This window comes from Vidua chalybeata, chromosome 14 (assembly GCF_026979565.1).
Source record: "Vidua chalybeata isolate OUT-0048 chromosome 14, bVidCha1 merged haplotype, whole genome shotgun sequence".
In the NCBI taxonomy this organism is placed as follows: domain Eukaryota; kingdom Metazoa; phylum Chordata; class Aves; order Passeriformes; family Viduidae; genus Vidua; species Vidua chalybeata.
The window spans coordinates 8,187,440-8,214,981 of record NC_071543.1 but is presented as its reverse complement, the minus strand read 5'-3'; the positions used below and the strand labels follow the sequence as shown (position 1 = coordinate 8,214,981).

Sequence of the window (27,542 nt, the reverse complement as noted above, 5' to 3'; positions counted from 1 at the left end):
CTCCCTGATGCCAGCACTGCAATAAACAAATACCTGCTCTATAGACACTGCTATGGGGTTTTATTTCCAGCCCATCTTTTGGGCATCACATTGTTTTACAGTTTTCAAAGCCAGATGTAATATTCCTGTTTCTGGCTTATTACTGGATACTGCAGGTAAAAGTTACATTGATACTTTCTAACTTTTCTATCTTTTTTTGCTTCCAATTGCTAGGTGCTTCCCTGGGCCTGGTGAAGTTCTTCTTGATCTATTTTCAGATATTGTCAGCTCTACAAACATAAGCATTGACAAATGTTTTGTTTAAGAATTCTTAAACTCATAGTTCAAGGGTGCTCATCTCCCCCTCTTATGCTTCTGATGATCATTTCAATGACAGCCTTTGACAATGTAAGGAAATTAGGATGCCAGGTGCATTTTGTTTTGCAAATAAAGATGAAGAAAATAATCTCCCTAGGTGTTTTTCAGAATTTGATTCACAGAAAATGTACTTATGTTTGTCCCAGTTCTAAATATAACTCTCTATTCCTTCTGGGAGCCTCACTGGCTCTTCAGCTTTCATTTTGGCAAGAAATGCTGCCATCGATTTTATATTTACCCTCCTCGCTTTTCAGAAACTCCATCCTCTCTCACCATTCACATTAGGGTGTTTTCTTCTCAGACACGGCTCATAATTTAGGTAGTGAAATTAATTACATACTTAAAAAAGGAAGAGGGAAGAGTAAATGTTCCTCCTTGTGTACTGCACCAGTAGTCTTTTGTCTACCAAAAAGTGGACTGTAGGCTGGGAGAGGTTTTTCTCATGTTTGTATGAGTTTTCCAAAATTCTGTAAGGACAGTCAACAAGAAGAGCACTAGAACTGGAAAATACACCTTCCTTTTTCCCTAAGGAGCTCACATTCAAATGCAAATTCCTCTTTTTTTTTTTTTTTTTTTTAAAAAAAAAAAAAAAAAAAAAACAAAAAAAACATATTAGGCTTTCTTATTTGCATTTTGAAGAAATTCTCTCGTTGCAGACATTCTGATATACAGAGGACTGGGCGTGCACTTAAAAAAAATACAAGTTTAAGAAAGCTGCCCCCACCCATGGTCATTTGAGATGGTAGCCCTTGAGATTTCAAGCATGAGTCATCTCTATTTTTCATTTGCATTGTGTAATAGAAATGCTTTGAGGGTCAATAAACAGTAGGAGCTTTGGGAGCAAGCACAGTTTAATCTTTTAAACAGATTCACAGTATCTTCCAGTGAAAAAGTGATGATGTTTTTTGTACGTTTAATGAATTGAATTTTATTGTAGTCATAAAGCAAAACTTTAGCAGAGTCTACTGCTTGGTTCATGTTGAACCTACCTCATTACCTTCTAGCTAAACATACCTAGATTCATTTCTAAGTATTCATCATCTCTGGATGCTCTCATGGAATTCTCAAGTTGTAACTTATCTAAGACAGGACTACATACTGCAACTTTTTGCTGAACTGACTTTAAACTTTTTGTGAGTGAACTTGCTTTCTGTTACTTTCATGTACTTTATGGTAGGCCAAGATACCTTTAGGGTACATTTCTGTTAATAATATTATTTGGCATTTTCTGCCGAGGAAGGCAATTTTACTGCCTAACTGTTTCATAATAGTTCTTTGATTTTTATCTGCACTTCGAAGAGGAAGTGAGGTGACCAAACAAATCCCATTGCATTTTCCCATACAAGGCAAAGTGCACATTCAAGTCTTTAGCTTTAACAGCTCTAAACAATGTTTTGTTCAAAAGTACTCTGAACATAATCATTAGCACTAAGAACACAGCAAAAACTAGCACAATTCTTCAAGATGTCTTAAAAAAAATATGCAGGGAAAAAAATCCTCTGAAACAGTTTTAAACTTCAAAGTTTTGAACTTTACCAGCCCCAATAAATGTGCATTGCACTTCTTATTTATAGACAAGAAAGTGTTTAAGGGGTACAGTTGCAAAGGCAGAAGCATTTGATGTTCTTACTCCAAAATATCCAAGTACCATTTGCAAAGCAGCAGAGGGGTAGAGGATCACACGCTCCAGGCCTAAGCTGGAGCTGGCTCTGGCCAAGGAGCTGTGTAACCACATTACCATGGTCATAGCCCTGTACATGTCCTACCCCGCAGCAAAACACACCAGCACAGGACAGCTGCGTGCTAGCACAGCCACAGAGCTTCCTGAAAGACACTTGTTCAACTCCTGACAGTCCAAAAGACAAAAAAGTGTGTGTGACTATTTGCAGCAAAGCACATAGCTTTGATTGCATTACTTTTGTTGTTTATTTAGCTAACTGGATAATTTTGAATTTGAATAAAGCAGCAGTCACACTAGCAACTGCAGAAGAAAAAAACTGTGCAGCACTAGACTAAACAGACAGTAAAGTGGTCTCAGGCAAATTCTGAAGGAAGTTTCAAGAGGAAACTGATACTGTTGACCATTCTTTCAACTTATTTTTAGGAACTTTTTGTTCTGAAAAAGGGACTGAAAAGTATGACACAGTGTATCACAACAATAATTCATGGTTAGTAATAAAAAACAATTAGTAATTTTGTTTATTAACAAATGCAATGATACTCCAAAAGCTAACATTGGCAGAAAAGGTTTCTAATTCAACTTAAAAATACACAGTCCCCATCTCAAGTCTATCAGATTGATCCTTACAGGGATGGGAAGACAAAGTTCCCTGTTGAAGTTTTGAGTAAGGGTTATTTAAATGCCACTCCAGTTATTGTCAATCCTGCTGCTCACTAGCAGACACAAAAAACAAGTCACTTTACCCTGAACACAACTGCAATTCAAATGTTTCTGGGTAAGCAGGTTGATAAACTCAAAAAAAAAATCTAGAAAAGAAAAACAAAATAGTGAAAATTCTAGGCCCTCTTAAATTACAAACATATCTGAATAGACCACTCAACCCAAACCTTTCCTGGTAATTAGAGCTCTGTCAGGTGTTGCTTGTCAATGCCATTTGTACAACTGGAAAACAATACCTGCTCCTTGAAAATGTGGAACAGGGTGTAGGTCAGGGCATAACACTAGAAACTCATTACATTATAATTTTCAATTTTCACCTCAGTTTTATGTTCTGAGCACCTTTGGGAGTTTGAACGATGTAACATGCTGCCAAAAGCATGCCAGACAAAGTTTTCATGTGTACTCACAATGGTTAAATCTGGCACAGACTGCTTTTAACAGCCTCAACAGTAAAGCTTCAGCAAGCCAATAATCAAAGCTTACATTTCTGAAAGATAAATCTACTTAATGCTATGCAAGTTACAAATGCAAATCTCATTTCAGCTAACTAGGAAAATTAAAAGCTAAGAGGTAATATGTAACAAATTTCTCAAACTATTTGTTCTGTCTGAGGAACACCAATGAATCAACTTAGAGAAACAGACAACAGAAACCTTTGTCACCATTGCTTTTCAGGGAATAACACATCCTCCCTTTACCTTTTCATCCAACATCTGGACACAGACCATGACTCAGAAAGGTGTGGTAATATGATCAGGACAGAGCCTTACACAGAACAGTCATTAATAAGTGTAGGTGATCATCATTCATCACCTTTGAGCATGCAAATGACCTGAACTCATTGAGGACTAGAATGAGGGTTTTTTCCTTTATTTATGTCAGACAGAAACTGCCAGGTGTTTATCAACTCTCCTCCTACTCGAGTTCATGGAGCCATACAACATTCTACACAGATACTGTTATTGAAAGACATGCAAGAAAAACAGGCCTGAAAGAGCAGCCAGATGGAGAACTGGCAATCCCAGAATGGCAAAACGTAGCACGCTCATACAAGGAGGATGCTCTGCATAGTTTTCTAAGGCATAACCTTGCTCTGAGCCCTACTCCAGTCCCCACAGTCTCACCCTGCTTTTCACTTAAGCCTAGCAAGCTTAGTTTCACTTTCTAGTTGTTCCTCTTGCCTGTGGCAATACATTTCATAAGGAAAGCACTTTTGACTAAGTTGCTCACACAGAGGAGCTCATAAAAATGCAGAAGTATTTGCATGCTTATAAAATAAACAGATAATCCATATTCATTATGAAAATTAAATGCACCTATCAAACAAAGGTACAAAACCAAGGCTATCAAGTTCAGTATTAACTTACCCTGTGTAAATACATAGTATGAATCAGCAGTACATACAACTGCCTCCATGGAAAGTAATGTGCAGAATGACAAACAAACGAGCTACCGTGAGCAGATAGAAACTACTCCATCCTTCCCACTTCTATATCTGGTGCAAAAAGACCACAGACACCACAAACCAAGATTTCTTCCTTCTTTTTAATTTTTTTTATAATTTTGTATCACAAAATGTCAACTCTTAGTTGACATTACCACTAACTGCTTATTTTTCTACATAACATTCAAAGGTATAGAAAATACTGTTGTAAAACTACATTTTACCTATACAGTATTGCAATTCTTTTAGTATGTGTATTTTCATTGTGTAAGAAAACCAAAAGAAAAAAAGCCATACCAGGAACAGAAGAGGTTAGAGAGGTTAGTACTTAAAACAGTTTTTAGAATACAACACAGCATCAGCAAATTACTTTGCTGAATTGACAAAAACATGACCTCAGTGTAAGGGAGACTCCAAATGAGAAGTGAACAGCACAACAAGGGGGCTGGTCCCCTGAGTCTTCCAGTTGAGGCTCATGGCAGGTAACTGAATGCAGTTCTGGACTGAGGTGGTCCCACCTGGGCTGCACTGGCTGTTCCCCTGGGCTGCAGAGTTTGCAGGCACCTGGTAACACAACCTGTAGTTGCATGGGCTGTCTGACTCCACTCATGATTCAGTCCCAAAAAGCACCACTGCCAGAGAGGAAGTGATCACCTTGGTTTAGTTCTGCTGAAACACAGTTCTGTGCTTTGCAAGAACTTGAAATAAGCCTGAAAACAGAGCTACTGTTGAATGAAGTAGCCTCTACCTATTCGTTGCTGCCCCAGTCTGTCCCCTCCTTTTGCCAGCAGCCAGAGTAAGACTGCTGGCTGCAGCCTTTGCAAGCTTACTGCATCCATGGAGGTATACTGCGGGGGAAAAAAGGTAACCAGAAGCTCTACCATGATATATAATCCACTTTTATCTTTACTGAAAGCCAAAAAACCCCAACCCCCCATACCTAGCCATTTTAAAAAGTTTACTGCAGATTAATTTTATACGCTTCAAAATACTTTAACAGGCATAGTTTTTTTATTTGTGGAAGGTCAGGAGTTAGTAATTTTCCTTATCCAAAGTGACTGTGTGGTAGCTGGCTGCCAAACTGTCAGCTTAAGTTATGAGACCAATGCCCTCATTCATAAATTTTTGGGATTTTGCTGTGAGCCATTCAGCATGCTGCGATACACTGTGTCCAGCTCTTCAGACTGAACTGGCATATTTGAAATAGTGACATTTCACAGGCTGCTCAACTCCTCTAGCTACCAAGACAAATGAAAGAATGACTCACTGTGTATTCTACTTATCAGGTACTTGAGGTAAACTGAATTTAATATTATCTTTTCCAGAACTATTGCATGTATGACTGCTGGGGAGAAAACAACAAAGTACCCAATGGATCACTTAGACAAGGTGAAGTGTTTCAGTAAATCCAACCAGTTATGTCAATTTGCCTTTTTTTTTTTTTCAGACAGACACTTGCACCCTCTTACCAGCAAGGACAACACAGACTCCTTATGTTCTTACCAGCTTCCTTCAGCCCTACCCACTCAACAGGACACTGGTGTCAGTGCACATTTAAATATGCAAAGACTCATTCTGCTGTGCTAGCTGTCATAAACATGTGCAATAAAATGGTGAACTACAACACAGGGTGAAATTAGAGCAAACACTTTGTAGTACCTGCCTAATTTGACAGTAGTGAGTGCTCTTTGTATTTCACTGCATGTGAGGAACTGACAGGAATCATTATTTACAATCTACTGTTTTTCTAAATACATCCTTCTTAGGGTACTTTTTGGTTCGGGTTGTTCTCCTAGTGCACAGAAACAGACCTAATAAATAAGTTACTGTTTTGTAAATTATAATATCTCCAATCAAGACTTGTGCCAGATAAGCAACCGCTATATGAACACAAAAATGTATTTGTTTTGAAAAAGTTCTTATTTTAGCAAACCCTGGTATAGGAGGCTTGCTATGGAGCTGAGTAAGCTCAGTGTAGAATGGGCAACTCACCTGCTCAGTCTCCAAAAGTACAGCACACCTTCAGCTTTGTCTTTAAAAGACTAACAGGAGATTCACCTTTTTTCAGGATAATCAGTACATTTTATCCTGAACCACAAAGGATAGCTCTTATGTTATAGCAGAGCACCTCCTATAAAAAATTCAAGCACGGGAATCAACTGGTGTGCACAGTGGGTGCTGAAGAACACAGAGATGATGGAATGAAGGACACCAGGCTCCTCCAGAGCATACAGCAGGCTCGTGGTGAGAGCTGCCTGCACTGGGCAGAGACTCACACGGTTTGCAGCTGGGGGCCTTTAGGTGCCACAGCAGGACATGGACAACTTGAAAAGCAATCACAGGAAAAGCTATCAGATAGAAACACTGCCGTGCTGATATGTCTGTAAAAGCATCTGTGAAACTGAGGGATGGTAAAAATTCACCTGCCCTAGTAGACTGTTAAAGCAAACTTAACACCAATGGCTGTTCTTACCATGGTATGCGACAAAGACTTTCTGGCAGCTTTGAAAGAGGTGCCTTAGGACACGCAGGTGGTCTGAAGGAATCAGTTATTTGCTTTATATTTCTTTTCCAAGAATCTGAACTGGAAAATACCAAATAAATATGCTTATGAACTACCAACACAGAAGAGAATTTTCTCTTTGTGGTATTATACGTTCAATATTAAAACTTTTTCAGTTCCTCTCTATGCCAATTTTTTTTTTTCTGTGAGCAGGACTTCTGCAAATAAGGCCCTTAAAAAAGCTTAAGGATCACTTACCAAGAAGAGCAGTTACACAGCTATTTTAGGGCTTACTCTGACAATGAGCTGAGTAGGTGGATACAAGGGATGTATAAATTACAGCAGTGCCAAGGTGAGCAGAGACATAGCTGAAAACACAACTATTTGGGGATGGGAGGAAATACTTCAGGAAATAAGCAGCAGCATGTGGATGCTTGACTTTGAGTCGGGATGTTTAACGGCCAAAACTTTCAGCACAGAAATTAAAGTGTTCAAGCTCTGGGTCCCCAATAACCCCACCCCCAGTGATGTCAAACCACACGTGAGTGTGTAGTGGGCACTGCTGACAGCACCAGAGCCCAGTCTTGCACACACAGCACACTCAAAGACTGCCATGCAGCAGTCAGTAAGAACCTTAGTAAAGGCACTATTGCCACTCCAGTTATTTCTCTAAAGTTACACAAACACCCAAACAAGCAGCTGTATAAACTGGATATTGAACTGCTGAAACTGAGCCACTGCATGTACAGAGGAAAACCTCAGTGAAGGTGTGGTGCAGGACGCACCTCTTGTAGTTTATAATGTGCCAAAAACCATCCTTTCATGTTACTTGAATCTACTTCTCAGTCTCCTAGAATATGTCACACTTACTAAGCACAACTTAAATTAAAATGTTATGCAGTTGGGTGAAGCACATTGCCAAGTGGAACAAAGATCAGCAATTGCACTAATATTACCTTCCTTTTAAATAGGTTGTACTGTCTTGTAAAATAGCTTAAAAAAACCCAAACAAAAACCAGGTCTGCTGTACAAATCTAAAAGGACTTTTGCCAAACATAACCATTAGCTTAATGTCAAAACTTTTACATGTTGGCCAAGCTCATACTACAACAAAGGAAGGAGATAGGGTAAATGTGTCATTAATATATATTTTTAAAATAAAGCACTCGTTTATTATAAGTTTAATTTTTTTAAAAAATTATCTTAAAACAAGCATTTCTGTAACTGTCTGGGTATTGCTCACTTACAATCTTATTTTTTGTAGTAAGGGGAATTAGAACAGAACACCACCTCAGTGTTATTAAAATGGTAATTTAAACATCTCTTAATTAGTGCAAGCTGTAAGAGAACAAGTACTGGGATGTAATGTGCTATTTTAAGTCTGTCCTTGCAATGTCAACTTGTTTCTAATTTCAGTCTTTCAAGCACACCTAGATTATTTTTAAATTGATACACATATTAATATTCTAACTGCCATTATACACCTATGCTATAAAACATCAGGGTTTGGAAATAAGGGCACTTTCCCTGTACACTAACAAAAGTGACAAGCAAAAATCGTGCAATGAGCTGGCAGCATCATTACAGCTTCAAGTAAAACAGGTATGTATACAGGTCTTCTGCTCTGAGTTTTGACTTTGAAAGCTGTCATTGCCAGACCAATGAGTTTATAATAAGAACTTTAAAAGAAATAGAAACCTGTTAACCTAAAAGGAAAGTTACAAGTAAGCTTTAAAAAAAAAAAGCTCTACTGATGAAGCACATCAATATACATTGAAGGAAATCCTAGTACATTAGTTTTGTCCTCACGGAACAACAGCAGTATTCAAGTATAACAGATTTAAGAGTCTCGGATTTAAAGCGATAACTAAGGATGCACCTTGGATCACTTTAAATCCGAGACTCTTAATTCTGTGATAATTGGTAGATCACTTTATCTCTACCGTGGAGATAAAGATATCTCACCTTGAAGCCTGATGAACTCCCAGACATACAATAGCCCTTAATGTAGTATTAACTGTACTAGAAAACCCATGCAAAAATATATTTTTTAAAAAATAATTTCTCAATATCTAGGATTCCTTAAAACCACTTTACTGAGGTGAAAAGTACTCTTTGATTTCAGGGGCAAGTCCAAGTGCTTAGTTCTATCTGAAGCAAAAGAAAAAGGAAAACAATTCCTCACATCCTTCACATTACACAGCTGTTACTCCAAAATGTAAAGCAAATAAACTGCACACTGGCTTTCTGAAGCAGCAGCATTTGCTCCAACCTCACATCCATCCTAAGCAACTCAGGCACTCAAACTTTAAAATTCATCCATTATACAAACTGACAATCTGGCAACACGCTGGCTGAAGGAAAACACTTCCCACTCCTCCCAGTCCCATGCCCACAGTCATCTTTGCTCGCTTGTCCTGGTCCTCCATTTCCCAACACTGCCTGTGCTATTTATTCCCTTACTAAAAATTTGTTCAATGTGCCTTTGAGTTTTCTGCTATATTTGGGATCATCCTAAATAACTCTCCAGACAATTGTACCATCAGGCCTCCCACCCACACACTCCTTGTAACGAAGCTCTGCAGGCTCAAGACATCATCCAACCTGGCTTTGGACATTGCCGGGGTTGGGGCATCCGCAGCCCTCCTGGGCAACCTGTGCCAGTGTCTCACCATCCTCACAGTAAAAGAGAAATTGGTCAGTCCTGACCCAGAAGCTACTTTGGGCTGTGGCAGCACAGGTCAGCAGCAGCACGGTAACCTGCAGAGGAGACAGGCTCCATATCTAGGGCAACAATAAGAGCGTGAGGAATTTCCACCCCCACCACTCATTCCTAACCTCTGTCTCACACACTTGGTCAGGTAAATAATGTTATGAACACCTGGCACACAATCTAAGCTGTATCTTGATTATGAGTACACTTCATATGCAGCACTAGGTGGGAACTGATAGCCATGATAAGAAATGGAGCAGGCAAAGCAGAGCTGCTGTAGTTTATTTACCTTCTGCCCAACCATTTTTGTTGATCCCAATGCAGATCACACTAGGTACTTTCTGCAGAGAAGGAAACCGAAACCACAGCTCCTAGGCAATGCTGGCCAGTGGCCAAATCTTTTTCCAAACAGTGTCTTCTAGCTCATGTCCATATAAAACAAGCAAAACCAACTCACAGCTCCAGCATGTCCAGGACTAAGGCAAGGTCCTCCCCATGCACCACTCAGACCACAGAGCAGTCTGAGATAGGGCCTTGGTGCTGTCAGGCTCCATGGACACCACAGATGTAGGAGAAACCCGTCACACCACCCGAGTGTGTGCCTTACCTTCAGTGCAGCACAGGTTACCCTGAGAGTGGCCACAGGAGGAATAACCAGTGCTGCACTCAGCGTTTGTTTGCACGTGCCTACCTACAGAGTTCAACATTTTGAAAAAAACAGACAGCTTCTAGGAGTGTCAGCAGATTATAGGCAATCCTAATTTCCCTCCCTCACACTCAACCAAAAAAACAATAATAGTCCCTATCCACTGTAAAGATCGCTCTACCAGCAGAGGAGAAACTTTCTTAAGCCCTCCCTTCCACACAGCTAGTCTGTTCCAAATGGAAATGTGAAGGGCAGTAATCCCAGTTACGGAGAGGAGGAGACTTTGGAACAAAGATGAACACCAAAGCAGTCACTCTGCAGCTGCCCCAGAAGGCAGTAAAATTAAACAGTGTGGACAGATTTTGAGATAGGCCTTCTACAAAAAAGGTTGAAGACGTTGCACCATCTAAGTAACAATCTAATCTATGAACAAACAGAAAGAAACCATAAATTCTGTTTCTCAGGAAATTGCTTTCCTCCTTCCATTCAACTTCCTTCTCTCCTGAGAAAACAAATGTCCTGCAGCACAGTGACCACATGCTTATTTGAGTATACTACGAAACTTCCCTTAATGATTAACTCCAACTCTTTTTTTTAGTTTAAGCAATGCCTTACTCAGAAGGGTTTTCTTATAAAAAAGCGCCCATTCATTTTCTTATTAACTACCTAACTCTATTTATCATTAACTTCAATATATTTTGCATGTTTACTTGGCTGAGGCTACTGTTTGGCATTTAATTTGAGTACTCACTTCGTTTACAACAGTGTAATGGGCTGCCCCTATTTTACTAGATATATATCACAACATCACCCGGCACATATCTGTATGCAAAGCCTTGCCTCAGTAGTTTGTTCGGAAGTGGTTTCTCTGTTTTTATAAAAGGGCTGCAGCATCACCCTTACATTAGGAGAAGGTGTCATCTGCTGAACTCTGCTAATTTATTATGCTGAAAGTTTATAGCTGCTGCTGTTGGATTATTCAATAAGCAGCCATCAGGCAGCACCGTCACTGGCAGTGCATGTTCCAGAGGACATTAAAGGTAACACATGAGCTAACTGTGCATGAGATGCAAACACCTGAATAATGAACACCTCCTGAAACCCCCCACCACAGCAGGGTCTGGGGGGAAATGATCTGTTTCAAATTTATACAATTCTGTAATTTAAGACAACAATGAAGGAGGAACTGGTAAATACAAAGAACTGAGAGCTATGTTAAATATGCATTAAATATTTGCCAAAATAACTTTTATGAGGAAATATTTAAGGCTTCTGTAGAATTGTATTAAATACAAACTTTGTATGCATGCACAAAGAGCAGAAGAAATAAAAATGAAACCTGTCATCCTGTCAGAGACTGCAGAACTTTGCTATCTGTCTTTTAATTGGGTGAGAAGACTGGAGGCATGAAAATCTTAAACATATCTTAGGGAAAAAGAAAATCCATGTCCTTAGTCACTGCAGTTAGTCTGAGATGATAAATTCCAAAGATTCAAAAAGCAGAACTTATAGAAAAAAACATCATATGTTTCTAAAGTCTACCTGCAGCTTTATTTGCTCTTTTTTGCACGTGAAATTGGCAAGGCTACAACTGCAAGTTTATCTATAATAGTAAATGACAACACACATCATATTCTTATTTTTCTGCAACAATCTAAGATGCAAAGGGGATCAACACAGGATGCAAGCAAGGGCCAACATTATCCTTAACGTGACAATCATCTTTTACCATCATCAGGGATTTCAACTGTCCATTTACTTTCTATAAAACGCCAAAGCTCTCTGTAATCTCTATATTTATTGAATATCCTCACTGAAATGTTTTGTACTATCACTCCTTTTTTTCTTAATATAAATGTTTCAGATTTCATTTTTTCCCCAAATACTATATGCTATAAAGGTATATGCTACTATTATCTCATTAAGGGACTGGGCAAACAGCAGCACTGGATCAGGAGAGGTCTGTGCAGCCAGGGCAGGGGAGCCAGGTACTGCACATGCAATTGCTTTTCAAATAAGTTTCAAAAATCCACAGAGGGGATGTTCTAGAACACCAAAAAGGAAAATCTATCACAGAGGAACACGACAACAAAAATATTCAGCCAGATTCTTGCTTTCCTTTAGCAGGTGCTTTTGTGACGTGGAGCAGAGAAGCATGCGCTGAGCAGTGAATCACCTCTCCTCATCGGCATCAGCCCATCTCCCGAGCCCAGCCTCCTCCCCTGCATCCCGGCGGGGGGCGGAGGGCTCCAAGGGCCGGGGGGCTCCGGGGGAGGCCAGAGCATCGTCGAAGCACCGGGCAGGGCCCCGGGCAGACCCAGGGAGAGGCCGGGGATGAGCTCCCGCCCGGCGCGGAGCGGGGAAGGGGCGGGCGGGGGGTCCGGCTGCTGGCGGGAGCGACTGCGCTCGGCCCCCCGGGCTGCGGGCGTGACGGGGAACGGCGAGATGCGCCAGCGCTGCCCCGGAGCTGCGGGGAAGACCCGGAGCGGAGCCGCGGCCCGGGGCGCTGCTGGGGCGGGCAGGGACGCTTCCCGCCCGACTTCACGCCGGGGACAGCCCGCCCGACCACCCCCCGGCACTTCCAGGAGGCCTTTCCGTGCCGCCACCTGTTCCGGGCAGCTCCTGCCCGCCCGTACCGGAGCGCCGAGCTCCGGCGCATCCTCTCGGCCCGGCCTCCCCGAGCCGCGGCCGCGGGCACGGACCTGACCCCACGTAACCCCGGCTCCTTCTCCGGCTGATCCGGCTGCCTCTGCCCCGACGGGAGCCCTGCGGTTCCGCGGGCAGCGCCAGCCCCGCGGCCCCTCTTCGTGCGCGGGGCGACCCTCCCGCCCCTCACCGCTCCCCAGATGCTGCCGAGTGGCAGCAAGGTGAGGGAACCAGCTCTGCCCCATCCCATCTCACCCCACTCCATCCCATCCCTTCCCCGCCGCGCAGAGCCCGCACTCACCGCGCCCAGCCCCGGCGCTGCCGGAGGAGATCACAGCGCTACCGGCGGCGGTACCGGCTGCTAAAATGGCTGAGGGCGCGGGGGAGGAGCAAGCCCCGCGCCGCCGCCGCCAGGGCCGCCCAATCCTCCCTCCCTCCCTCCCTCCGCCACCGTGACGCGCTGGGGAAGGGGCGGAGGCGGCTGCGGACCCGAGCCCGGGGCCCCGGTCAGTGCTGCCGCCGCGTCCCGAGGACCCCGGGATTCGCAGGTTCGTGAGGGGGTGACATGGGACCCGGGCTTCGGGCAGAGCTCGGTTAGCGCGGCCCTTCTCGGCGGGGCTTGTCACAGTTCCGCCGAGGCGCACGAACAGGCCGCGGGGCAGGCCGAACTACACGGCAAAAGCCACTCCGGAGCCCCAGCCCCGACCCCGGGCACAGCCTCCCGGGCAGGCTACAGCTGGCAGCAGCGAGGCCGCCAGTCCGGATCTTTCAGGCTGGAGAAGACAGCTCAGATGTTTGTAACCCAATTTTGGGCTCCTGACAATCTGGAGACCACCAGGCCCAGTCGGAGGCCCCTTTCGTCTTTATTCAGAACACAAGGAACGGGTTTCAGCAGCAGTGCTGACGAGAGTGACTGGCATTACTCACAGCGCGGTTCAAAAAGCCAGAGGCTACAAATATCCCCATGATTCATGCAACTGTTTGCCAGATGGTTTTAGCTGTTTTGGAGTCTGAGGCTTCCTCGGAAGAGAACTGGCACAAAATAACTTGCTTCTGACAATGCCGCTTCTTAATAGCATTTAAGGGAAGAGGAAACATTTGGTGTTCCATCTATGTGGAACAGAAGTCCAGCAGGATCCTCCCCCGCCCATATGGAGTGGGATAGAGTGTGAAAAAACTAAATTGGCATACATTACATAGCCACTGCTATATTTGGTAACAGGTTTGCTTCCATAAAGGACAACACCTTGCAGGAGGCTAAAATGTTCTGGCAACAACTGCACATGCAATGTGGATGCTATATTTAATAATTCCCAGAGAAGCAAAAAGCACATCACTTCCTTGGATAGAGGCTGAGCTGAATCACTGTGTGGGTTTTGCTCTGTTTGGACTATATGACACTTGGGGCAGTCTGTTACACTCTCACTTTGTTCTAATTTGTTTCAAACCCCATTGTGTTTCTTAATGTCACATCATCACTAATAAGAGAACCTGGATTGCATAAGATGCCCAAAGGCATATCTGTTTCATGCAGATTACTTTTTTGATGTAACCTCCCTAAATACTGAGAAAAGGTTGGGCAAACCAACTTGCCACATTTTTTTTTTTCCAACTAGAACACTGACACAGCTTCTTTTCTAAATCTTTGTCCTGGACAGTAAATAGGCAAGAAAATCTACTTGTAATTTATTCCAGCTATTTTGTACTTCTTATAGTATTAGATTTTGCATTAAGTGAGTACAGATTTACTGTGATGTATTCTGCTGGTGGGTAAGGAAGCATGTCTTGTGCCTAAGCCAACCAAAGCACTGGAATGACCACAGTGGATCAGAGTAATGCCTGAGGTAGAACATGATGCTGTTCTCAACAGTGGCTGGCCATCTCCTGGGAAGATAAGGACTTCTGCAACTTCGAGACCTTTAGCTAGAAGTAGTCTGTATCTGCTCCTGATAGAAAATGGAAAAGAAATCCAATTGCTTTCTTAATACTCTAAGCTTCCAGCATCTACAGCTTGATGTCATTCCACGGTCTAACTTCATGCTGGGTGGAAATCAACTCTGTATGTTCCATGCCTTCTGTCTGGAATTTCTACATGGTGTCCCCTGACTTTTGCATTAGTTAACCATTCTCTTGCCTCTCTCCATGCCACTCCTTGTTTTACAGATTTGTAACACACATTCCTTGCACTACTACCTTACTCACCTCTCTTCTAGGCTGACAAGTCTCATGCTTTCCAGATGCAGTTTCATAGTACCTCCAACAAGTCCAAGCTTCCATCTCTCTACTGCCGACTGCATGTCCTTGCTGCCACCTGGATTCCAGGTGCTTCAGGTTGTGCACTTCTGCTGAGTGTAACTCTTTCCCCTCCTCTCCCTTTATGCCCTCCCTGCTGGAGATCTGACCAAGCCATGGGACCTCATCAACCTCTTCTTGGCCCTGGACAAGCTGGCCCTATGTGCCACAGCAAGAAGCTCTGTGGGGAACCCCAGTGTCTGCAGGGTTTGTCCACTTGTCCCCAGGCCAGGCACCACTGACTGACATCCAGGCCTCAGTGTTCTTGGGGATGCTCAACAAAATACTTTGTCTGTTTCAGAAGGATGAACATCTAGGTCAAACTAATAATTTCAGCAAAGTTGGAAACAAATTTTGGTTAATTACAATTAAGGAAAAAATATAACCTGTCAGGTTATCATTAGAATAATGAGTCCTAAAATTATACTTACTACAGACAGGGTGAAGAGTCAAATACACCTTGTTCTGTGGAGGCTTTAGAAAGAGCACCATGGGAAACCTTTCCTGCAGCTACAGGTATGCAAATACCTGCCTGATTTTCATAGGATTTACTGATGTAGAATATGCTCTTTTGTTTGCTGTAAGATACATTTTCATTTAAACCAATTCTTTGAAAGATGCCAAACATTCTGTTTTGAAAGCAAAGCAGAAATGGATTTACTTGCTCTTTATAAATAAAGCTGTGGTCAACTGGTAATTCCCTGAGGATGTGTGATACTTCCAAAGGCTGTAAAACAGGAAGATAAGACAAGGAAGCCTGTAGTCAGGAAGCTGACATTCACTACAAGATGTGTAAAATCTCTTTGCAAACTTCTAGAGGAGTCTTTAAACAAAAATGAAAATGGTCTTTATATAACAAAATGTCACAGTATCCTCAAAACCAAATCTGACTGAAAGGATTTTCCTTGTCTCTCATGTTGCAACTCCTTTGTATCTTTCTGGTAAGAAACGCTTGCTGAAGATCTCTGTGGGATGTGATGAGTGTAACAGCACTTCCCAGACAGTGAAGTCATGCTGTACTGACGCTGATTTTCAGCCTTAACACAGAGGTCAAAAGAAGAGAAAGGGATCTTGAGGAGAGGCTGAAGTCAAGGCCTCTGTTTTTCACTCAGAATTCAGAGAAAGCTTGGAAAGAGTAAAGAGCTTCTCACCTCATTCCTGATATCAGCAAAGGGATTGCATAATCTTAGCACTTCTAAGTAATAAATCAATATCTGGAGCCTTGTGGGTTGTTTATTTATATTAGGAGAAGTGACTGATGAAATCAACTATTTCCTAAATACAGTCCTGTTTGTATTCACAGACTGTACAGTTAGAATCAAAACAACAGAAAACAAAATTTGTACACATACTTGGCCATTTTGGAGCAAGCATTCTCCCAGAAAAGTTACCTGAGTTTCATCTTGGGCTGGTGAAGTTTTAGTGTGCTCCTTTTTGCACACTGGACCTCCACATGAATTCTGCCCATCGAGAGTAATGGACTTTTGGTCACTCCAGACCTTTTTAAACTGACTCTTGTGTTTTAAAAGAAAACAAAACCAACATAGCAGTCAGTCATATACATTTGATGACACAAAGGCTTACTGATATTGCCAAGTAAGTGCACTCCATGGGGGAATTTCCAGCAGGGGGAACTGAGGGATGGCTGTGATTAAAAGGCAGCATTTTAAGAGAAGGGACTGCTATCAAACATATGAATGGTTTTGGTTTTTGATGGTTTTTGTTCAGGCTAGTTCCATTCCTCCTTTAGTCTTATATAGGAAACCAGATTTAAAAATTATCTGCAAATCTGTTTATAAGAGTTGTCAAAGAATAACAAATTTCTAATTTTTATAGGAAAAACAAAAAACTCTGTATTGCATCTCCAACCATAATACTGGGCCTTTGGAGGAAAGAGCAGGAGGAATGTAGAGACAAAGTCTCTACAAACCTGCAATCAGTTTCCCCCCCGCCCCCATGTACCCAAATATAACTTCTAACTTTGAGTCATTGTGCAGACAAATGAACAGCAGCTTGCAAGCACTGAACAAATACTTGCATTACATAATTAAATCATTGCTTTAAGCCCTATTCCATGCGTGACACATAAACACGTACCTGCTTGCAGACATAACATTTGGATTTTGCAACACCATCAGCTCATTACCTGCTCAGATGTGTGCAGAAGTTAGAGCTACTTTGCTTTCCAGAAGTAACTGCTGACAGTAACACTCTGCTTAGGCTTCAAGACACCAGAGCAATGACAGCACACATGTTCTGGTTTTCTCTTTTCTCTGATTCTTTCCTCCCAAGTGGGCACCTAGTGATTTACTATCTTGGGTCAAATCAGCACTCACAGGCAGTTCCATTGGTTGGGTCACACACTACATGAAGCTGAAGGAGAATGTTGTTTCAGTGTTATGTTGCTGTCCAGTTTATCACAAAACTGAAAAGCCCTATCTGAAGCACAGCCTTAAAGTATTAGATGACAAATAGGATGCAGTATTGGACCAGGAATTCCTGACTGAAGGATATACATTTTAAGAAAGGAAAGCAGTATTGACAGAGAGATTTCTGATTTATAGCACAATAAATCTAGGGAAAGATGTGGAACTCTAAATTTAATGTTGTTGTTGCCAACATTTACGTGTCTTATTGGCAGAACAATCAATAGATCGCCACAGAAAACAAAATACCTAAAAGTAGACTTCAGAGGAAACTTTGAACAGCCATTGCAAAAAAAGATTGAATAGTTAGCACATAATGAAATATGTTCTACGCTGCCTAGAGATACTCACAAGAAAGAAAATTAATTGCTATAGAAATGAAAAGCTTTCTTTGATTTTTCACAAGATCCAGTCTAAAGTGCATAACCACAGCAAACAGTAGCCACAACAGGCCAGATATACTACAGAGCCCATGAGATACATTATGGCTAAAAATATGGCTAAAAATTGTCTTCTTTCAGCATTTCTCTATTCTTCTCACCAGGATCTCTTGAGTCTTATAGTTTCCTTTAAAGGAATCATAACATTTTAAATATGGTGCCTAATTTAGTATGAAACCATTTGGGGAATTCATCAGAGCAAACACTAGACTTCTGTGAGGACCTTGACCTCAATAGTTTTTCTGTTTACATATGTGATGGCAGAAGTTTTTGACAGGAACAGCAAGGCCAGCTCCTAATTGATACTTTTTTTCCACAATTTTTGTTTGTTTGTTTTAAATTTAGAGCCTGGATAGAAAAAAAAGTTACTGGTTCACCTTAACTTTGCTCCAGTTTTTCATTTGAGCTCAAGTTTTTTAAAAATACAATACTCTATTTTAAAAAGTAGCAGTAGTCCTAAGCATGTATGTTTGTGGGTTGGCTGCTGCCTCAGCTGCATTTCTGGGGAACAGGGAACAGGGAAGAACAAACAATATCCTCTGTGGTGCTCCTGTACATGTTGTTCTCACAGGGAACAGTTACATGTGCATGTATTCCTCTGAATTTGCACAATTGAGAAGTAATGTTGGTAAGGTTAGAATGACTCAACTTACTGCTATCTGTTTGTAGACATTCCTATAAGCCTTGGGGGCAAATACACATCAGTAGAATGCATGAAGGACAGATATAGTCTTGTGTGCAAACCATATTTTGGTGCAGAAAGGAGCAGTTAACTAATTTTAGAGTAACTGGCTTCCTGTGTAACAATTTACCTATTACACAAAGATGAAATGGTGTGTTTCTTTGGGTTTTGATATTTTATTTCTTAAAGTGAAAAACTAAATCAACACATAGTTCTTAACATTGAGAGATTGAGCTCTTTTCTATACATAATAATATAAAAATATAAGAGAAATTCCTAAAAATTATTTGCTGATAGACTGGCAATCTACTTATATGCAAGCCTTATAAAGTCTTCTTGTTATTGTGAGCTGTGTTGTGTGATTTTTTTTAAACAACCTGTAAATGTTCCTCTTGGAACATCTGTTTTTATGGTTGTAAATCCCTATAAAATCAGTACAAACTAATCCTGCTTTCATCAGATATACTTTCTTTTTATATCAGAGATTGCTGAGCCCAGAGGGTAAAATTATGGAGTGGCAACACAGAACTCTAGCCCAAGGAGAGAAGTATTGCCTATGCTTTAAAGCAAGTAGGTAGCCTTCAAGTACTAAAATATTCTATGCATCCTGTCTCAATTCCAGCAAGCTGCCAGTCTGCCCTGGCATGCTCCAGGAGTTCTGTTTCAGCCTGTTCCTGAAATGGTAAGGGAGCACTTACAGGACAGTCTTGCAGCTTCCATTCTTTAATGATTTACAAGACACTGCACCTATAAGAATCTCATATACCCAGTTTGTCCAAAAGTTATGGATTTTGTTGTAATTCAAAGTGTATTCTTTTAATTCTGTTTTTGCAGCAAAGCTTTGAGTTAGCTTGTTTTTTCTAGCATAACCCCTTTCTTCAGAGGCTGATTTTTCACCACACAGTTTCCCATCAGCCCAACACAATTGTCTCCATAGCACTGTGGAACATTGAAAAAGGAACACAAATTCTAGGATAAATATCTTTTAAAATGTAATTTATGGACAGTGTGCTGTAGTGGTACAGACCTCTTCAGCAGTTTTGGCTATTACACTGAACAGTTTAAGAAAGGTATATAATTATTTGGTCACCTTTTTCAGACCCTTTAGGAGTCACCCATAAAACATTCCCCACATATACTTTTACCTCTCCCATCCACTTAGGTCTGTATAAGCTCTTGCTTACATGGACAAAGATGCCAGAATATCAAGTTTCTACATTCTTAGTAGCATTTTTCAGTCAACAAGTCAGCAGTTCCTTTGCATAGTAACTTCATTGCCAAAATCTTTTGGGTCTAAATTGGTCTGTTTCCATTCATAATATCTGTGGTACACAAAATATTTGTCCATGAAAAAAACCCAGAAATATCATATAAAGATGGGAAGTGCAGCTCAAAGTACAAAAAAGGTATTTGAATTCTTACCTTAAAAAGTGTTTCCTGTGAGATGAAGGATTTGACTCAGCACTCAGATCTGTAAAGTAAAAGCATTTATATTGAAGAGTCCAGGTGAATGTCAGTCTATAATGCTGTGGTAACATTAATAGAACTCTGACTCTTAAATGCTTGCACTTGTAACATTGACTTCACTTTTGGCAGCAAAATGGAAGAGAATTCTAATTGCACAATCAGTTTGTCAGATCACTGGCTGCTACCTACTTGTACACGTTGTTCCTCAAGTTTCCCATTAACGTCACGTATGCAAGAGATATTAATGGAATCTACTTCATTTACACAATGCTTCTAATGACTATGCTTTTGTTTCTGTCTGTAGTTCTATTACAAGTTATTTCTTTGAGTCAGTTTTTTAATTGAATCACATGACCATATATGCAAATTGTTCGCAAAAAACAGTCCTTATTGTTGTAGTAGCTACAGAAGAAGTAAATGCTTGTGAATGAAGTTCTGAAATTCACAGGCCCTGGGGCCAGGGAGGGGAATGGCTGCATTGTGAGGTGTTCTCTGCCCCTGCTACTCTGCTACTCAGGGTCCAACACTGCCCAAAAGCAGACACCATCTCCCCCCCAACACCCCACCCCCGCTATCTGCTATGCTATCTGGTTCCACAGGCCAGCCCAGGTATCAGTATTACACAGCTGACAAGTACCCCGATAACAGTTTCTTCTTGTTTGAAGAATAGTATCACTTACAGACCTATTTTCTTACCAGACAGTGATACTTAAGAAAGATGATGCTAGGGAGCTTCAGCTTTAGCCTCTGCTACCTAGATAATTCAGCTCCTTCATTGGTATACAATGGAAGCATCCTCACATAAAAGACTTGTAGCAGCTTGAGAAAATGAGAAGGCAGTGCAAAAATAGGCAGGGTAACAAAAGGTACATTATATCCACTGGACAAGCAGCCTGAGCAACTCCATCTCTTACCAAGTTTTAGAATATTATTTTTCATTGCTTCATCCAACTATATTATCAGGCTTAACAAGAGATGCCTTTCTTATCTCCTCATTAACAAGGATACAAACAGCAGCAGGGCTGTTCTTCCTTTAAATATTATTGATCAGCATTGACAATAACACCCTTCAGGAGAAAAGTCGGGAGCAGCCCAAGTGTCAGCCCAGGACACCAGAGCACAGCAGTGGCAGCACCTTCTCTCCCCTCACACACAAGTGAGGGTCAGTTCTGCCTGCAGAGGCTGCTCAGCAAACAGAACATGTGCAAAGTGTGTAGCACAGGACCAGTCCTTGTTCTCAGAATTTAAGGGGTTGCCTAAAGCAAAGCAGTTATTTGTGTCTTTCTAAGACATGTTTTCGCACTGGACTTATGTATGTTACAGTAAGATCTGAACTCCCCAAATATCACCTAAATGTTGGGCTGGTATAATAAATTCATTCCTTCTCATAAGCAAACTTCTCATATTAGAAAGGAATTCGATAATTTGGAGACAAACCACATAATAGAACATAAGTTCACTCTTCCCCCTTTTTACCTCTGCTGTCTATCAAATTTTGTTTTATACTGAGCATTTGACAAACACTGCTGTGGCTGGAGGATTAAAAGCTATGTCCCTATTCAATGTCATTCAATGTTACACTGCCATTCACCTCCCTTCCCAGAAATGGCTGCCCACAGGAGACAAGGCCTTTAGACTGAAATATTGCTGTGCAGAGTAAACAAGAACTCCTACGAGCAGCACAGCTGATGAAGCCTTACAGGCTTTTAATAGATTTGAAACCCTAGCTCTTTTTCTTCCATGGATTTCCTGTTTAATAAGGATGCTCAACTTAGGTTGTTACTGTAGAAGATCATTCAACATTATTCACCATTTCCATGCTAAACTAGGTTGCCATGTGACTGCACATGTAAATCCTGTGTGTCTTCACCTTTGACCCAATATAAAATTCTTATCAAAAAAGCAAATTTATGAGGTGGGACATCCTTTCCTCACAGAGCTTTTATTGTCAGGTCTTGAGTCTCTCCAAGTTATCCTGTGAAAGCAGCTTTGTTCCATGCTTCAGGTAGGAATTTCAGATAACAAAACCCACCACACTTCTTGTTCAAGTTTACTCACAAAATTAGATTTATAATCAATGCTACTGTTTCATCTTTTTCCCTATTTTGTATGATAGTTTCAAACATTACACACTTTTATACTCTTCTGCAAAGTGCTACAAGAGTACTTGAAGTACATAGAGTCCTTGCAGTGCAGGGGAAACTACAGACAGGAATTGCACCCTAATTTCTAAGCATTTCCTTTTGCTACTCATTTAATGCTAAAACTATTAAATAATTTATGATACTTGTTTCCAATTTTCACTTTTTCTTACATAGCAAACCCAGCAAATGCTACCTCAATGCAAATTCCATTACTTTACATCCCATGTACAAAATTTAGGACCTTTCAGAATTGATCTTGCAAATAGACATAGTTAACCTGGGGAAATTATCACACAAAACAAAGGAACAAGAACAGGTATTTCCACAAAAAAGAGACTCCATGAGAACTGCAACAGGCATTTAATGAGCTTCCACTGAATTTGGCAGCACAGAGTTCTGTGCTTACTTGGAGGGAATCAACTTAGATGACTGAAATACTGTGAAATTAATCTCCATTATGACCCCACTGACTTCTCTGGTGCTACACTGGGCACAAGGCTGTATAAAGCTATAAAAAGCTATAATGTACTATAGCACATGCTATAAAAATTGTTGGCATAAGCACAAGGGAGTTCAGTAAATTGTGAGAGGATTTGTGATGAACAGGAGGCTTAAACAGTTTTAAACCAACAACACAAGATTTAACTTTAGACTTATTATTTTTCTATGGTATAACTTAATGGCAATTCTTCCTAATACTGGATTAAAAAGTTTAAAATAAGCCATAATAAGCCATATTCAATATCTCAGGAGGTCTACAGTAACAATACCAATTAAGCCTAATAACCACCTAAGTCTGTAGGTCTAAGACATTCCTCTGGGTGTTAGGTGATAGTTCAGCTAAGTACTGAAATGTCCCACTCAGGCAAATAAACACATAGTTTTAACAAATCAAGTTTAAAATGCCTGCCACCCAGGCCATATTTGTATTATGCCAACCCAAAATAATGATAAATGAATGCTGTCAAGTTTTTATCTCATGATAAATGTATTCCCAGAAGAATTCCTTCTTTTTTCCCCCACAGGCCAGGTGAGGAAATGGAACAAGGATGTGTAACATTCAATGACAGCATGATGGTTTTTAGGCCTGTCTGAAGACAGAATTGGTGCAAATCCATCTGAAGCTGGTAAGAGGGCTTTCTAAGAATTATTATTCATGATATTTCAAAGCAAACTGCCCCATTTGCAGAGAAGATATAACCCCCCCCCCCCCCTTTTCCTAACACCTTTTAAGGTTCAGAGAAGAGAGGAGGGGTAAGAATTACCTTTCAGGAATTAATTTTCAGAATCTCCTAGAGAATTTTACACCATTGGTTCTACAAGCTTTAGACTACTATACTCTACTCTTTACAATTTAACCAAAAGATTACAGATTATTCAGGCCGTTCAATATCCAAAAATACACTGTGGGAACCTCTTGCTTCTGCTAACAGGCAGATGTATTGGGGTGGCTGTGGAGCATAACTCAGGCAGGATTATCAAGAGTTTGACTTCCTGCTTGATTTTGACATACGACTGACTCAACTTGGAATCTACACTACAGTACCATCCCAAACTGCCAGAGAGTAGTGCTGCTCACATAGTTTACTCATTTTATTTTCAAATTATCTCCTCTTGAACCACTCTGCCTTTGTAATATGACAGTGACCAATGACTTCTTTGTTAAAAATCACCTGCTTCCCAGGAAGGAAAGCACTGCTGTTCAACAGCAGTAACCCCTCCAGCTCTGGAAGACTCTTCCTCCGAGGCGCGAACCGGGCTAAAGCCAAGCAGGACCGGGGCTGCCACCTGCTGTGCAAGTTTTGCTCTCTGTTACGACAGTCAGTAATTTTGTAACCAAAGGTTAATTGCAGAACGCAGATGTCTAACCTGATTCCCTTCATAAATAATCATATAGAGAGGAATTTGGCACACGTGGAAGTGGGGAGAATCACGTCTTGAAGCACAGGCGTTGTTCACTGGTGCACACTCACAGGGTCTCCAGGCAAGATCACAGCGGTAGGAGCCTCACCTGAGAGGGTCACACACACCTGCTCTGAGTTCCTGTGGGCACTCTCTACATGTGTACAACCCAATGTACTTCAACCTCTACAGAAGAAATATCTCAAAATACCAACTCCTGGGGGCATTTGAACTATTTTATACAGCACGTGAATGAATGCATGAGAACTGTCTGCAACCCTCCAGATAACATTCTGCTGAATGTTCACCAAATTGCACTTGTCTGCTTGACTAATGATTTCTTTCCTGTCAGTTTGGGTTTTGCTTGTTTTGTTTTGTTTTAAGAAAAGCAGATTTTATATAGATACCAAGTATTTTTTAAATTTCCTTGTTTCACTTACATAATTTACAGATCATAGAATTTCACTGCACTACAGAAATAGGAGAAGGCATGCACTAGTATTGTGAAGATTTAAAAAATCTTTTAATGAGAAAACTGTACTTTATTCTGTTTGTGTGGCTGAATCTCTAGATTTTTTTTTTTTTTTTTTTTTTTTGCTTATCTAGCAGCCATTTGTGCTTTTTGGACTTATAGAACAGCAGCAAACAGATCTGAAAAACAGGAATAACCTGAGATGTTTCAAGCTGAAATATAAGGAGTTTTGTTCTTCTTTCCCCCTTCTTTGGATAATTTTTTGAATTACATGCTCCTGGAGCTCCTTTGAGATTACGTGCCCACACTATAGTTTCAGCTTATCTCTTTGTTTCTAGTAAAGAAGGCTTTACATAAATAATTTGGGCACATTTGTTCAACATTAAAAAATCTGTTGCTGAGTCCATGTGATCTGCTGGGTAATAACCTGTACTGAGTACCACAGCACTGACCTCCCATCCAGGCAGGAAGGGATTGTGTCAGGGTTGGGACTGTGGAAGAAATCTTCCCAGTAATCAGCCACAGGAGAAAACTCAGCCCCCAGCTCTGAAGCATGTGAATACCATCAGCCAAGCTGTGAAAATGCTCACAACTACACAAGCCATGAATCCTGATAAATATAGAAAGCTCTGTGGTAAATATTTTTAAGATTTATGAAAAATCCTAAGAGGAGCTGAGCTATCTGGATATCACAGACCTGAAAAACTCTTTTGCCTCCCCTGTTCTATTACTGGAAACTGTTAGCAACCATCCACTGATGTGGGATGGAAAAAGGAGCCAATGGCTACACGATTAATCTGGATACCAAGATGAGAACATAAGCTGAGATATTAAATCTGCATGAGATATATATTTTCTTGTTTCCTTCAAACACAGTGCACTACATTGGCCTCAGCAAATAACACCAAAAAACCCCTCTTATATTTAAACATGACCTGCTTTACAATATATGTAATCCATACATATTTCAAGAAAACTTGGTTCAAGTTATTTATCACTAAATTTCAGTCCAGTGATTGCTGCAGTTTAGAGCTAGTTCCTTTCTATCCCATCTCACCTGAGAATGGCAAAACCTATTTCACTCTGACAGGTCTAACATGAGAACACAATCCCTGCCTTCTTTCCTGCAAACACTGACTCCTTTTCCCAACCCTGTTCTATCAGAATGTTTGGTGTGCCTAGGCCCCAGCCAAGCTCTCAGTGACCACATGGCCATCATCCCTTCTGCAGAAACAGGCACATATTCTTGGAATTTAAAGTAAAACTCCCTTATAGAAGAGTATTGTGTCTCATGCAGGTGTGCCATATATTGTTAGACTAGAACTAGAAATAGAATCATAGAATGGCCAGGGTTGGAGTCTCCTTCCTTCTACTAGACCAGGCTATTGCATCCTCACAGGGAAGAATTTCTACTTAATATCTAATCTAAACCAGCTCTTTTTCAGTGTAAAATCATTCTTGTCCTGTCACTCCATGCCCTTGTCAAAATTCCCTCTCCAGCTCTCTTGGAGCCCCTTTTGGCAATGGAAGGTGTTCTAAGGCCTCCCTGGAGCCTTCTCTTCTCCAGACTGAACAGTCCCAACTCTCTCAGCCAGATTAATAGTAAATTGTTACTATTTCATTTCCTAGGTGTAGAAAAGTGGTCATAGCAACATTCTCAAGGGATAAACTAACAAAACTTGTACTACTACTGAAAGCAAAGTGTATGTGTGGGTTACTGTATTAGTTATAGAGCATTGGGAGGAGAATTTCAGGGGGTGACCAACCACCAGAGGGCTCGCGGCTCCTTCCAGGCTGTTCAGTGAAATGGTTAAACCTTCTGTAACAAAGCACTTAAACATGACCTGTGTCCTGTGTGAGGCTCCTACTCTTTGTGAAATTAGCTTGCACAGAAAACATGCCAGTATACTCACTTCTCCTCAATAACTTATAAAGAGACACTAAAGACATACTTCACCATGGTCCTGCAGGGGCTGCAGGGGAATCTCTGCTCCAGCACCTCCTTCACCTTGGTGACCTTGGTGTCTGCAGTTGTTTCTCACTTATTCTCTCTCCTTTCTTCCACTGCAGCTGCACAGGGGTTATTTCTCCTTCTGAAAGCTGTTATCCCAGAACTGTTGTCTCTGTTGGTGCTGGGCACAGCCTCGTTCAGCAGCGGGTCCATCCTGGAGCCAGCCAGCCTTGGCTCTGTTGGACATCAGGGAAGCTTCTGGCAGCTTCACAGAACTCATCTTGACCACAAAAACCTTGTCATGCAAACCCAATACAAAGGTATAAGAGCAGCCTTTTGGTATTTTAAAGCATCTAATTTCAGGGGTTATATTCACAGAAATGTTCAAGTGTGTGACTGACACCTGTGCATGCTAATAAATGGTGGGAAGGTCTAACAGAACCCAGGTTTGGCTCAGAAATCTTTGTGAGAAATGGACACTTCTTGATCACTCACTGTAAAACTGAGATATCCAACACCTCCTTCCCAAATATCACAAGGCATGAAAGCACACTGTGATAAGACAATTATATAACATAATAGACCTGACCACATAATATTCCATGATAGAAGGAAATGGTACAAATTTCATTTAATTTAATTAACCAGAGACTGCACCATGTTATAGTTCTCCTTCCCACCTTTCATGTTGTTTCTGAGACTGCTGTTACATTTGTTTTACATTATGTAAAATATAGCAGTTCCCTGACTTTGAACACCAAATATCACTGTGGCTTTAATAACAAAGGCAAATTCCACACAGAAGGTTAGGGAAGACACAGTGTTCTGAATCCCTCGGGTTGAGGTTCATAAGCAGTGACAGTGTCTCATAATCTGAAATTAATTCTTAGTTTTAAAACTAAGTTTATGCTAAAAGGGTTTTCAGTAATTCATCATGGATGCCAGTGTGCTCAATAAACTATAGCAAAACAGAACAAAAATAGAAAGCACACATTCTTCTGCCTTAATATCTATGTAGATTTAGAGTGTACCTCCTACGTATACCAGTCACAGCTT

The 27,542-nt window shown here is 41.1% G+C and overlaps 1 protein-coding gene and 1 long non-coding RNA gene across 6 annotated transcripts in view; one reads left to right on the top strand and one right to left on the bottom strand.

Moving 5' to 3' along the window:
• ACSL4 (acyl-CoA synthetase long chain family member 4) overlaps positions 1-20,082 on the bottom strand; it is a 43,866-nt gene extending 23,784 nt beyond the window's left edge. For 2 of the 5 annotated variants that reach the window (XM_053956166.1, XM_053956169.1), the window contains exons 1-2: positions 13,012-13,047; positions 6,676-6,786 (exon numbers count right to left, since the gene is read on the bottom strand). The gene's annotated coding sequence lies outside the window, so the exon portion shown is untranslated. Of the gene's footprint in view, positions 1-6,675; positions 6,787-13,011; positions 13,068-19,972 lie in introns of those variants that run through there. The other 3 variants (XM_053956167.1, XM_053956170.1, XM_053956168.1) reach the window with 3 other exon arrangements.
• Positions 13,174-26,910, top strand: LOC128795439 (uncharacterized). The gene is made up of 3 exons (XR_008433543.1): positions 13,174-13,258; positions 23,187-23,288; positions 26,606-26,910. It is a non-coding gene; the product is annotated as an uncharacterized LOC128795439 (long non-coding RNA).
• Positions 26,911-27,542: the final 632 nt, after the last annotated feature.